This window comes from Rhinopithecus roxellana, chromosome 10 (genome assembly GCF_007565055.1).
Source record: "Rhinopithecus roxellana isolate Shanxi Qingling chromosome 10, ASM756505v1, whole genome shotgun sequence".
Classification (NCBI taxonomy): domain Eukaryota; kingdom Metazoa; phylum Chordata; class Mammalia; order Primates; family Cercopithecidae; genus Rhinopithecus; species Rhinopithecus roxellana.
This window is the reverse complement of record NC_044558.1, coordinates 42,755,614-42,767,556: the sequence shown is the minus strand read 5'-3', so window position 1 is coordinate 42,767,556 and position 11,943 is coordinate 42,755,614. Positions and strand designations below refer to the sequence as shown.

The window sequence follows — 11,943 nt, the reverse complement described above, 5'->3', positions numbered from 1 at the left end:
ACCTCATCTTCCAATGGGGTGGTTCAGGACCAGTAGAAGATTCATAAGTACACAAGCCTGGACATCTGAATGAGTTGGGACTTTCTGGATCAATCATCCAGGCTTGAGGTAAGCTTTCAAGTGACTAACAAACATGGCAAGCATGTGCTGCATGGGAACCTACTGACCAGATGGAAGAAAACTTAATTGAACACAGAGTCAATTTTCAAAGTTTAGAATACGGTGTGTTGAGATACATTTGTTAGCTTTCTCCTTTCTGCTAGGGGATGCTGTTGAGGAAGCATTGTCAAAGTCTCTCTTCCCACTGCTGTTGTGTCTAAGTCGGAGTCTCCTAAACAGCCTGAACGGCTGTGGAAGCTCCTCATTGGAGGGTTGAGCTTTGAAACGACTGCTGAGAGCCTGAGGAGCCATTTTGAGCAATGGGCAACACTCACAAACTGTGTGGAAATGAGATCCAAACACCAAGTGCTCCAGGGCCTTTGGGGTTGTCACAAATGCCACTGTGGAGGAGGCAGATGCTGCCATGCATACAAGGCCACACATGGGGATGGAAGAATTGTACAACCAAAGAGCTGTCTCAGGAGAAGATTCTCAGAGACCAAGTGCCCACTTGGCTGTGAAAAAGATATTTGTTGGTGGCATTAAAGAAGACACTGAAGAACATCACCTAAGAGATTATTTTGAACAGCATGGGAAAATTGAAGTGATTGAAACCATGACTGACCAAGGCAGTGGCAAGTAAAAGGGCTTTGCTTTTGTCACCTTTGATGGTCATGACTCCATGGATAAGATTGTCATTCAGAAATACCACATTGGGAATGGCCACAGCTGTGAAGTTAGAAAAGCCCTGTCGAAGCAAGAGGTGGCTAGTGCTTCATCCAGCCACAGAGGCCAAAATGGTCCTGGAAACTTTGGTGGCGGTCATGGAGGCAGTTTTGATGGGATAGACAACTTTGGTCATGGAGGAAACTTCAGTGGTCATGGTGGCTTTGGCGGCAGCTGTGATAGTAGTGGATATGGTGGCAGTGAGGATGACTCTAATGGATTTGGTAATGATGGTGGTTATGGAGGAGGTGGCCCCGGTTGCTCTGAAGAAAGCAGAGGCTATGGAAGTGGTGGAGAAGGTTGTAGAAACCAGGGCAGTGGCTTCTGTGACAGCTATAACAACGGAGACAGAGGCGGCTTTGGCAGTGGTAGTAGAAGCAATTGCAGAAGTAGTAGAAGATACAATGATTTTGGCAAGTACAACAGTCAGTCTTCAGATTTTGAACCCATGAAGGCAGGAAACTTTGAAGGCAGAAGCTCTGACCCCTATGGTGGTGGAGGCCAATATTTTGCCAAACCACGAAACCAAGGTGGCTATGGTGGTTCTAGTAGCAACAGTAGCTACGGCCATTGCTACTGTTTTATTTTGTTTTGTCTTTGTTTCTGTTTTTGTTTTGTCGTTGTTGTTGTTTTGAGATGGAGTCTTGCACTGTTGCCACCAGGCTGGAGTGCGGTGGCGTGATCTTGGCTCACTGCAACCTCTGCCTCCCGGGTTCACACAATTCTCCTGCCTCAGCCTCCTGAGTAGCTGGGATTACAGGTGCCCACCACCACACCCAGCTAATTTTTTGTATTTTTAGTAGAGATGGGGTTTCTCTGTTGGCCAGACTGATATCAAACTCCCGACCTCGTGATCTGCCCACCTTGGCCTCCCAAAGTGCTGGGATTACAGGCATGAGCCACTGTGCCCGGCCAGAAGATTTTAATTACTGCCACGAGACAAAGCTTAGCAGGAGAAGACAGCTGGAAACGTGACAAGGAAACTACGGGTTACAAGAGATTTTTGAACTCAGTCAAGCACAGTAGTAGCAGGACCTAGCTGCTACAAAGAAGACATGTTTTTGACAATATTCATGTGTATGGGCAAAAATATCAAGGACTGTAGTTGTGACCAATTGTACAACAGTTTATTTTAGTTTCTGTTCTGTAGAAAGTGTAAAGCATGCCTATAAAAGGTTTTAATGTCAATTTTTTTTTGCACCCATGCTGTTGATTGCTAAATGTAATAGTCTGATCATGATGCTAAATAGATGTGTCCTTTAAAAAACAATACGATGTGTTTTAGTACATTGGTTGGCTGACATTAATGAAAAGACCCACCTATTAACATTGATAACTCAATCTGGACTTCTCTCTATAAAGTTACCCAATTGAGTCCTGCTGGCCAAACTTTATATGCCTCAGTGGCCTCTTAACAAAAGACTGCCTCTAAATTAGACTAAGTGTCTCAGAACCCTGTGGTCTAGAGAAATAAAGTGAAATGTAGTAGCTGGGAGAAACAGGACATTATACGTCAAAGAGAAGAACTGTCTTTCAAAGTAAACTAGCACCCCATTCTAGCCCAGCGTCATGGCTGACTCTCAGAGCATCATATTTTCCACTGATGGGCTGAAGATTCATAAATGTAGTAAAACACTAAAAAGTCTTCAGAAGACTTCTTTAGAAAATTCCTCATGGTACTACATTTACAAGGTAGAGGGCTTGTCTTCAGCTCCCTCAACATCTCAAATTTTTTGACACATTCAGTACATTCCTGTTATGTCTTTAATCCCAGAACACGTGTATTTTCCCCTTCCAAATGATTTCTTTGCAGATGTCACAATGGAGAAGAGCTGTCAGAGATGGAAGTAATTATGCTGTCACAAAGATATTACTTTTTTCTTCCAGTGCTGGAAGGCAGTCAGGAACAAGCTATGCATTAGTCTAAGAGCCATGAGATGTATAACTCCAGGTTTTTAAAGCTCAGAGTAGAAAATGAAGAGGGGGCAATGGCATAGCAGGTGAATGCATTTGGGGTGTATTATAGACCAAACAAGAATCAATCACTTATGTCTGTCGGACCAGATGGCTCCGGAAATAGTTCAATCCTCAGGGCCAATGTGATATGTTGTGATATGTGATATGTCCCAATAATATGTTTTCCCTCAGGTTTCAAGCCTATGTTTTAAAAAAAAAAAAAATTTAAAAACTTGAAAGGAAGACAAGTGACCAATATTATAAGATTAATACAAAAAATAATAGTAATCATATTTAATAAACTTCAATTTATCCAATAAACCTGTATGTCAGTCTTTCTTGCTTCAGGCCTGTTTGCATCAGAATTATCCTGGAGGCTTCTTAAAACAACAAAAATGAGCACACAAACATCTATTTAACCATAAGGGAATTTTCACCTAAAATCATCTCCCCCTGTGATGTAGATTCACACTGGAGTTGAGTATAATAATTTTGCTCTCATCAAAAATAATTGGAAAGAGAGGAGCTTTGGGATATGTCATTTTGATCTAAGAAAATTTATTGGCTTTCTTGCTGCTTTGGATTCTTTTTTGCATATCAGCTGGCAAGTGAGCAGGTGCACAGCTCTGATAACCAGGAAAGAACCCCCAACCCGCTACCACTGCCTTAGAGCAAACACTCAATAAACAGTCACCTCATTTCCACCCCCGTCCCTACTCCCACCCACCAGGCAAGAAAGCTTAAACCTAGTAAAGTCTCTGAGTGCTCAACATGAAATGGAAAACCCAGAAGAGCAAGGTTGGAAATCGTGACTGGGAAGTCCCAAGTTCTCTAGTTCCTCCTGGAAGAGGGCATGAAGGTGGCTTTTTGTAAATATGGGCATATTAATTTGTATTTGATGAGCCATAGAAAACCGGACAGTCCGGAGATAAATAAAGGAACTGGGAATGTTGGAATCCAGAAATATTGACCATCAGTTTGGGATTGGCAGCTTCTCTCCTCCCCATCTTTATTACCAGTTATAGCACTGTTACCTTAGATGCACACATGCTTTACAATAATGTTTTTGAAGCTGAGCCCTAGAGATTTCTCAAATATGCTTCCTATGTCTTTCTAGAGGCCCAAGCACATACCTCCCTCACTTATTGCCTCCTATTCAACTTGCACAGCTCTTATGTGGTTTACATATTAAGCTTCTGCTTAAGATTGTGTTTACACCGCACATCTCATTCAGGTTTTGAAAAATATTTAGATTTTAGGAGTTGCATTCTACTCTAAGTAACAACTCCAACCCTGCACCATATTTATTGGGTGATTTTTAGGCCACAGTACCATTTTGTACAGTAAGGTATCTTCTTAGGAAACAGAGAAGATATGCTTACTTCCTTAGAGGATAAATAATGTGATGCTGAATCAGATAAAGGTAAAGTTACTAAGAGACAAACACTGCATATTAAGTGTTATAGCCACACATCAGAAGACCATTTTAGATTGTGGTTTCAGGGTGCTAGAATATTTGAACCCTGTTTGCTTAGGTCACCTAACTAACTTTTTGGTAAGACTGGTTATATTTTTTTCTGTATAGAGAAGAGGTGAGGAGAGAAAGTATTCTTTAGTTTATTGATTCACAATTTTTTAAAAAGATCTCTCTAGTTACTACATGAAGAACAGACCTGGTCGGGGATCTGTTCATGCCTGGGGAGGCCATTTAGGCACCTGCTGCCATCATCAAGGCAAAAGATAAATATCTAAGTTTAAAAGCAAATTTATTTTTTACAAGTTATAGATGTAACAAGTCTCATATGCATGCATAATAGATCTACTTTGTCCTACCAAAGGAGAAGGAGGATAATGCAGACATAGACACTAGAACAAGACTGCCTTGGTTCAAATTCCAGCTTTGTCATTCATTGTAGAACCTTGCTTGGACAAATTGCTTAATTTTTTAAAATCTTGTCTTATCTTTAAAAGGAGGCTAATAGTAGTATCTGCCTTATAGGATTGTCAAGAATAAAGGAGTAAGTACATATCAAATGTTTAGAATAGTTCCTTCCAGTCAATCAATGATAACTTTTTTTTTCTTTTTTCTTTTCTTTTTTTTTCTTTCTTTTTTTTTTTTTTTTTTTTTTTTTTTTTTTTGCCCATGCATGTAAGATCTAAATGGTGTAGTGTGGCTAATGGCCCCTAGAGGGCAGCAGAGGCATAAGAACAGAGTGGAGGAAGGTTCACAGAAAGATGTCCTGTCTGATGGAAAAACGGGGAGAAGGGCACTGTGAATCATACAAAATGGAGACTGAGCTAGGGCCATTTATAGCCTGCTTTGGGGACGTTTTCTAATAGTTCAAAACGTCTTGTAGACAAAAATCAAGGACTGGAATAAGTGTAGTAATGACAAGGATCCAGGCACGCATCTGAGAGCATACGTCCAGTAAACCTCACTCAAAAGTTAGCAAGAAAATCATGGCTGTTGGCAGGAAGCACAGTTGATACTGAGGGCGGGGGCCTGGGTTCCTTTCCACTTGGCCCTCTCCATGCGACCTGGGCTTCCTCATAGCATGGTAGCTGGGTTACAGCACGAGCGTCCCAGTGAAATCAGGCAGAAATGGGATCACGTTTCAATGACTCAGAAAAGACATGTATCGCTTCTGCCATATTTTAATAGTTAAAAGTCTAAGAAAAGCCCTCTTAGTTCCAAGGGGATAGGACACAGACTCCATCTCTTGATGAGGGAGTAGCGAGTTTCTGGAAAACTATATAAACAGGAAATATTGTAGCCATTTCCATAGAATACAATCAGTCACAAAGTGCTTTCCTAGAAGTTCATACTGGATTCTTTCTGTCTCATTTTCACATGCGAAGCATCAGCAAATCCTAACAGATCAGGCTGCAAAATACATTCCAAACCTGATCTGATCTCACCACCTGCACTGCTCCCACCCTCGTCCAACCCAACATGTTTCTCTACCTGGATCACAGCAAAGGCTAGTGAGAGGTTCCTCACCTCCAATTTAAAACCCCATAACCTACTCTTTATAGGGCAACCAGTGAGAACTGCGAAAAAATGTAAGTCTAATCCTATCACTACTGCTCATCTTAGAACTATCCGATGGCTTTCAATTATGCTTAGAATAAAGGCCAAACTCCTAGTGGTGACCCACAAGACCCTCCATATTTTGGCCCTATTTATCTGTCTCATTTCATCTTCAGGCTTCTTTCCACCGCACTCACTCTGACCTTCTTCCTCTCACTTTAGCTCCTGGGTATGTTTTCATCTCAGGCACTTCTGATCCCAAATCTCTTCATATCACCCTGTTCCATGATTCAAATCTGCTCGAACCTCACCTTCCCAGACCACCCAATATAAACGAGCATTGGTCCCGTCACCGGCTATTCCTTAACCCTCCTTTATTTTCCTTAACGTACTTATCACTGTCTGAGCTTCCATTGTGTGTGCATTTAAGTCCTTGCTCATACTCTGCGTCTCCCTCTAGAATATTAACACTTTATGGGCAGGGCTTTGTTTACTACTTTATTAACAGTGCTTAGATCCATTCAATAGTTAAGTTGAATATTGAATAAAGAACGAAAGAAGAAACAAAACAAATAGTATAGCCTTTCAAATCAGTGGTGGTATAAACGAAGATCTATTTTCACTATTGTGAAAACATGTTTGTGTTCTTTACCAGATCTAGGGTATCCTTTCCTAGTGTCCTGTGGTTTCATGGACTAGCTTAGGAATGGTTGGTTGTTTCCAATGTGAGGCACTTAAGAAACTTTCAACGTGAGCCTAAGTGTTTCCAGTGCTGAGGTTCAGTCATGTCTGGGCATGTTTGGTGAGTTGGTGGTGACAGAACTCAAATAATTCAATTCTAGTGAAATATTTGGCTTTAAGTGGATGAGGAGGAAAGGTACTGTGGCTTTGGCGTGGGTGTAATTGGGGGTAGGTATAGAGGAGAGGAAGAGAACCTGAGGACAGCGACGTTCAAGTGAACATGTTATCACTCGTCTGGGCTTCTCAACACTGTTGAACACACTGTCTATATTTGGAGAATTCCCCACCTCCTCTGCAGCCAGTACACTGGTCTGTGACACAGACCCAGACAATGGCGTGCACCTCAGCAAGTTTTCTAATCACAAGCATGTGTTGCAAAGAAACAAGTGCCACCTGGAGCCCACCCTGGTGAGAGTGGCAGCTGGTGAATTCGATTTCCAGAGGGAAGGGTGGCCAAGGTGACACCAGGACCCAGCACCAGCAGGAGTCTGTCCCTGGTGGAGTCAGCAGAGTTATTCCCACCTGGTCAGTTCCTTACTGTGACTCTGAGAATTGATCCTGGATGGGAAGCCTCCCAGCCTGCTTTCCAGCCTCCTGGGAAATCTTACATTGTTTAACAAATTCCTTTTCTGCTCCTACTAGATTTTAATTGGTGACAAGTGAGAACTCTGACAGAAAAAGATGGGGTGCTTAACTCCAATCTACTTCACTGATTAGGCCTGACACCTAGGGAGAAAACGTGTAGAAGCCAAAATGTCAGGAATTATTTTAATAAGCAATTTTGTAAGACTTGGAGTTTGAACAGCAGTACTTTGCTCCCCAGGCAACAAAGTTCTGCAACAAGCAGGAAAATGAACACTTGCCCACTTTTCCCTAAAACACAGCAGGGTCCTGGCTCTGTGGAAGCTCTGGTGAAATCGTCTTCAAACATCTTTTAGAAGGCTGAATACTTTTCCATTGATATACACAGGACCCTTTATAAAACAGATGAAAGTGGACTGCTTTGATCAACGTGACACTTGGAGCCCCTAAAGCCAGGATGGCCTCATAAAACTCTCAGTGGTGAGGCTCAGTGGCAATGCCTGGCTGCAGGCTCCTCAAGTCTGTGACACCCAGCAGGAGAGGACCATCTCCTGAGATGACACCTGAGAAATGCATGCCAGGAAGGTAACAGGTGCACTGTGAGCAGATTTATCTCTGAGCATATGCTCTGATGGCTCCAAAAAGGCTGGTGGGGAGGCAACTTTGCAAGGACTTTGGGCTTTCTTTCAGGAATGAAGACAATTAACCACAGGATTTGAATATTCTGTAATTAATATATTTTCTAACATAATCTAGTGAATCCTGGGGAATTTTTAGTTGCATAACTCTTTACTCAACTATGTCTTAGCAGTGGTACATTATGCATATTCAAGTCATTGAAGTTGCCTAAACTTTCGGAAACTTGCTCATTAATTCTGTTGCTCATTAATTTCTCCCAGCGTTGTGGGAGAGCAGCTAAAGTTAATCATCACTACCACTCCACCCGGCTCTCCAAGGGTTGTCCATGCCTATCCTCAACCTTTCACTCATCTCTCAACACCTCCCAGAGAGCTCTGGATATCTCTGGCATAATGTTCTGATCCAACCTTTGCCTATTGGACTTCATGTCCTCGCATCATTTTAGCTGCCTTTGTTAACCAAATACCCGCAGGTATTTTATGTACAAAGGACACGAGTTTCGGGAGATGAGTGAGAAGCTAATGCCTGATGATCTGTCATTGTCTCCCATCACCCCCAGATGGGACCATCAAGTTGCAGGAAAACAAGCTCTGGAGGCTGGGTGTGGTGGCTCACGCCTGTAATCCCAGCACTTTGGGAGGCCGAGGCTGGCGAATCACTTGAGGTCAGGAGTTCGAGACCAGCCTGGCCAACACAGTGAAACCCCATCTCTACCAATAATACAAAAATTAGCCAAGTGTGGTGGCAGGCGCCTGTAATCCCAGCTCCTTGGGAGGCTGAGGCAGTAGAATTGCTTGAATCTGGGAGGCAGAGGTTGCAGTGAGCCGAGAACGTGCCATTGCACTCTGGCCTGGGTGACAGTGCGAGACTCCATCAAAAATAACAACAAGAAAACAAGCTCAGGGCTCCCACTGATTCTATATTATAAGTTGTATAATTATTTCATTATATATTACAATGTAGTCACAGAATAAAGTACACAATAAATGTAATGCACTTGAATCATCCCAAAACCATCCCTACTACACAGTCTGTGGAAAAATTGTCTTCCAGGAAACCAATCCCTGGCGCCAAAAATATTGGGGACCACTGAGTTAAAGAAGGCTGTAACCTAGACAAAGGCTGGAAACCAGACAAAGATGTGAGATCAGGCCAGGATATGCTATACTATAAGTGCAGACATTAAAAAATGAAGCAGTTTGTGCCTCGGCCAGGAAGACTTTTATATGATTTCTTTAGCAGTAGAAAGTGGTAAGCTGATGAGCCACATTTCAAAAGCAAATGGTCCAGGAGACACTTAAAGAACTGAGTGTGAGGACAGAGCTAGAACTCTCACAGCTCCCCACTGCCTTACCACCAAGTCCAAACTCTGTAGCAAGGCATGATCCAGCTTCTGCCTACTGCTTCAACATTCCTTTAAAAATAAAATATCTCAATTATCCTGATTTGATCATTATGCATGATATGAACGTATCAAAATAGCAAATTTACCCTCCAAATATGTACATCTATTGTGTATCAATAATAAAATGTTTCTTACACAGAACCAGGTACTGGCCACACACACACACACACACACACACACACACACACACACACACACACATGTAAAATGCAGTTTCTCTACTGCAGCGGGCTCATTACTCATCCTTGTGTTGCCGTAATTTGTATTCTTAATTCGGAAAGACCTTTTCTACCATTTCTTCTCCCGGATAACTCCTGCTATTCAAAATTGGGATGCTCAGGCATTCCTCTCCTCCCTAAAGTCTCCGTCAGACTGGATTAGGTGCTCCCGGTCTGCACCTCTAAGCACCCTTCCTGATTTCCCCATCATCATGCTGGTGGGACAGTACTGTAGCTATCAGTAGCTTGATTGTTTCTCCTTTAATTGTAAGATTCTTTTATTATTATTATTATTGTTATACTTTAGGTTCTAGGGTACATGTGCACAAAGTGCAGTTTGTTACATAGGTATACATATGCCATGTTGGTTTGCTGCACCCATCGGCTCATCATTTATATTAGGTATTTCTTCTAATGCTATCCCTCCCCTAGCCCCCCACCCCCCAAACAGGCCCCGGTGTGTGATGTTCCCTGCCCTGTGTCCAAGTGATCTCATTGTCCAATTCTCAGCTATGAGTGAGAACATGTGGTGTTTGGTTTTCTGTCCTTGGGATAGTATGCTTAGAATGATGGTTTCCAGTTTCATCTATGTCCCTGCAAAGGACATGAACTCTTCCTTTCTTATGGCTGCATAGTATTCCATGGTGTATATGTGCCACATTTTCTTAATCCAGTCTATCATTGATGGACATTTGGGTTGGTTCCAAGTGTTTGCTATTGTGAATAGTGCCACAATAAACGTACGTGTACATGTGTCTTCATAGTAGCATGATTTATAATCCTTTGGGTATATACCCAGTAATGGGATGGTTGGGTCAAAAGGTATTTCTAGTTCTAGATCCTTGAAATATTGCCACACTGTCTTCCAAAATGGTTGAACTAATTTACACTCCCACCGACAGTGTAAAAGTGTTCCTATTTCTCCACATCCTCTCCAGCATCTGTAGTTTCCTAACTTTTTAATGATTGCCATTCTAACTGGCATGAGATGGCATCTCATTGTGGTTTTGATTTGTATTTCTCTGATGACCAGTGATGATGAACATTTTTTCATATGTCTGTTGGCTGCATAAATATCTTCTTTGAGAAGTGTCTGTTCATATCCTTTGCCCACTTTTTGATGGGGTTGTTTGTTTTTTTCTTGTAAATTTGTTTAAGTTCGTTGTAGATTCTGGATATTAACCCTTTGTCAGATGGGTAGATTGCAAAGATTTTCTCCCATTCTGTAGGTTGCCTGTTCACTCTGATGATAGGGTTTTTTTTTCTTTTTTTTTCTGTGCAGAAGCTCTTTAGTTTAATTAGATTCCATTTGTCGATTTTGGCTTTTGTTGCCATTGCTTTTGGCGTTTTCATCATGAAGTCTTTGCCCATGCCTATGTCCTGAATGGTATTGCCTAGGTTTTCTTCTAGAATTTTTATGGCATTAGGTCTTACATTTAAGTCTTTAATTCATCTTGAATTTATTTTTGTATATAGTGTAAGGAAGGCATCCAGTTTCAGCTTTCTACATATGGCTAGCCAGTTTTCCCAGCACCATTTATTGAATAGGGAATCCTTTCCCCATTTCTTGTTTTTGTCAGGTTTGTCAAAGATCAGATGGTTGCAGATGTGTAGTTTTATTTCTGAGGACTCTGTTCTGTTCCATTGGTTTATGTATCTGTTTTGGTACCAGTACCATGCTATTTTGGTAACTGTAGCCTTGTAGTATAGTTTGAAGTCAGGTAACATGATGCTTCCGGCTTTGTTCTTTTTGCCTAGGATTTCTTGGCTATGTGGGCTCTTTTTTGTTTCCATATGAACTTTAAAGTATTTTTTTCCAACTCTGTGAAGAAAGTCAATGATAGCTTGATGGGGATAGCATTGAATCTATAAATTACCTTGGGCAGTATGGCCATTTTCATGATATTGATTCTCCCTATCCATGAGCATGGAATGTTCTTCCATTTGTTTGTGTCTTCTTTTATTTCATTGAGCAGTGGTTTGTAGTTATCCTTGAAGAGATCCTTCACATCCCTTGTAAGTTGGACTCCTAAGTATTTTATTCTCTTTGTAGTAATTGTGAATGGGAGTTCACTCATGATTTGGCTCCATTTGTCTATTATTGGTATATAGGAATGCTTGTGATATTTGCACATTGATTACGTATCCTGAGACTTTGCTGAAATTGCCTATCAGCTTAAGGAGATTTTGGGCTGAGATGATGGGGTTTTCTAAATATGCAATCATGTCATCTGCAAACAGGGACAATTTGACTTCCTCTTTTCCTGGTTGGATACCCTTTATTTCTTTCTCTTGCCTGATTGCCCTAGCCAGAACTTCCAACACTATGTTGAATAGGAGTGGTGAGAGAGGGCATCCTTGCCTTGTGACAGTTTTGAAAGGGTATGCTTCCAGTTTTTGCCCATTCAATATGATATTGGCTATGGATTTGTCATAAATAACTCTTATTATTTTGAGATACATTCCATCAATACCTAGTTTATTGAGAGTTTTTAGCATAAAGGGCTGTTGAATTTTGTTGAAGGCCTTTTCTACATCTATTGAGA

At 41.5% G+C, this 11,943-nt stretch overlaps 1 pseudogene; it reads left to right on the top strand.

Moving 5' to 3' along the window:
- Positions 1-276: 276 nt before the first annotated feature.
- Positions 277-1,462, top strand: LOC104664088 (annotated as a pseudogene).
- The last annotated feature ends 10,481 nt before the right edge of the window (positions 1,463-11,943 follow it).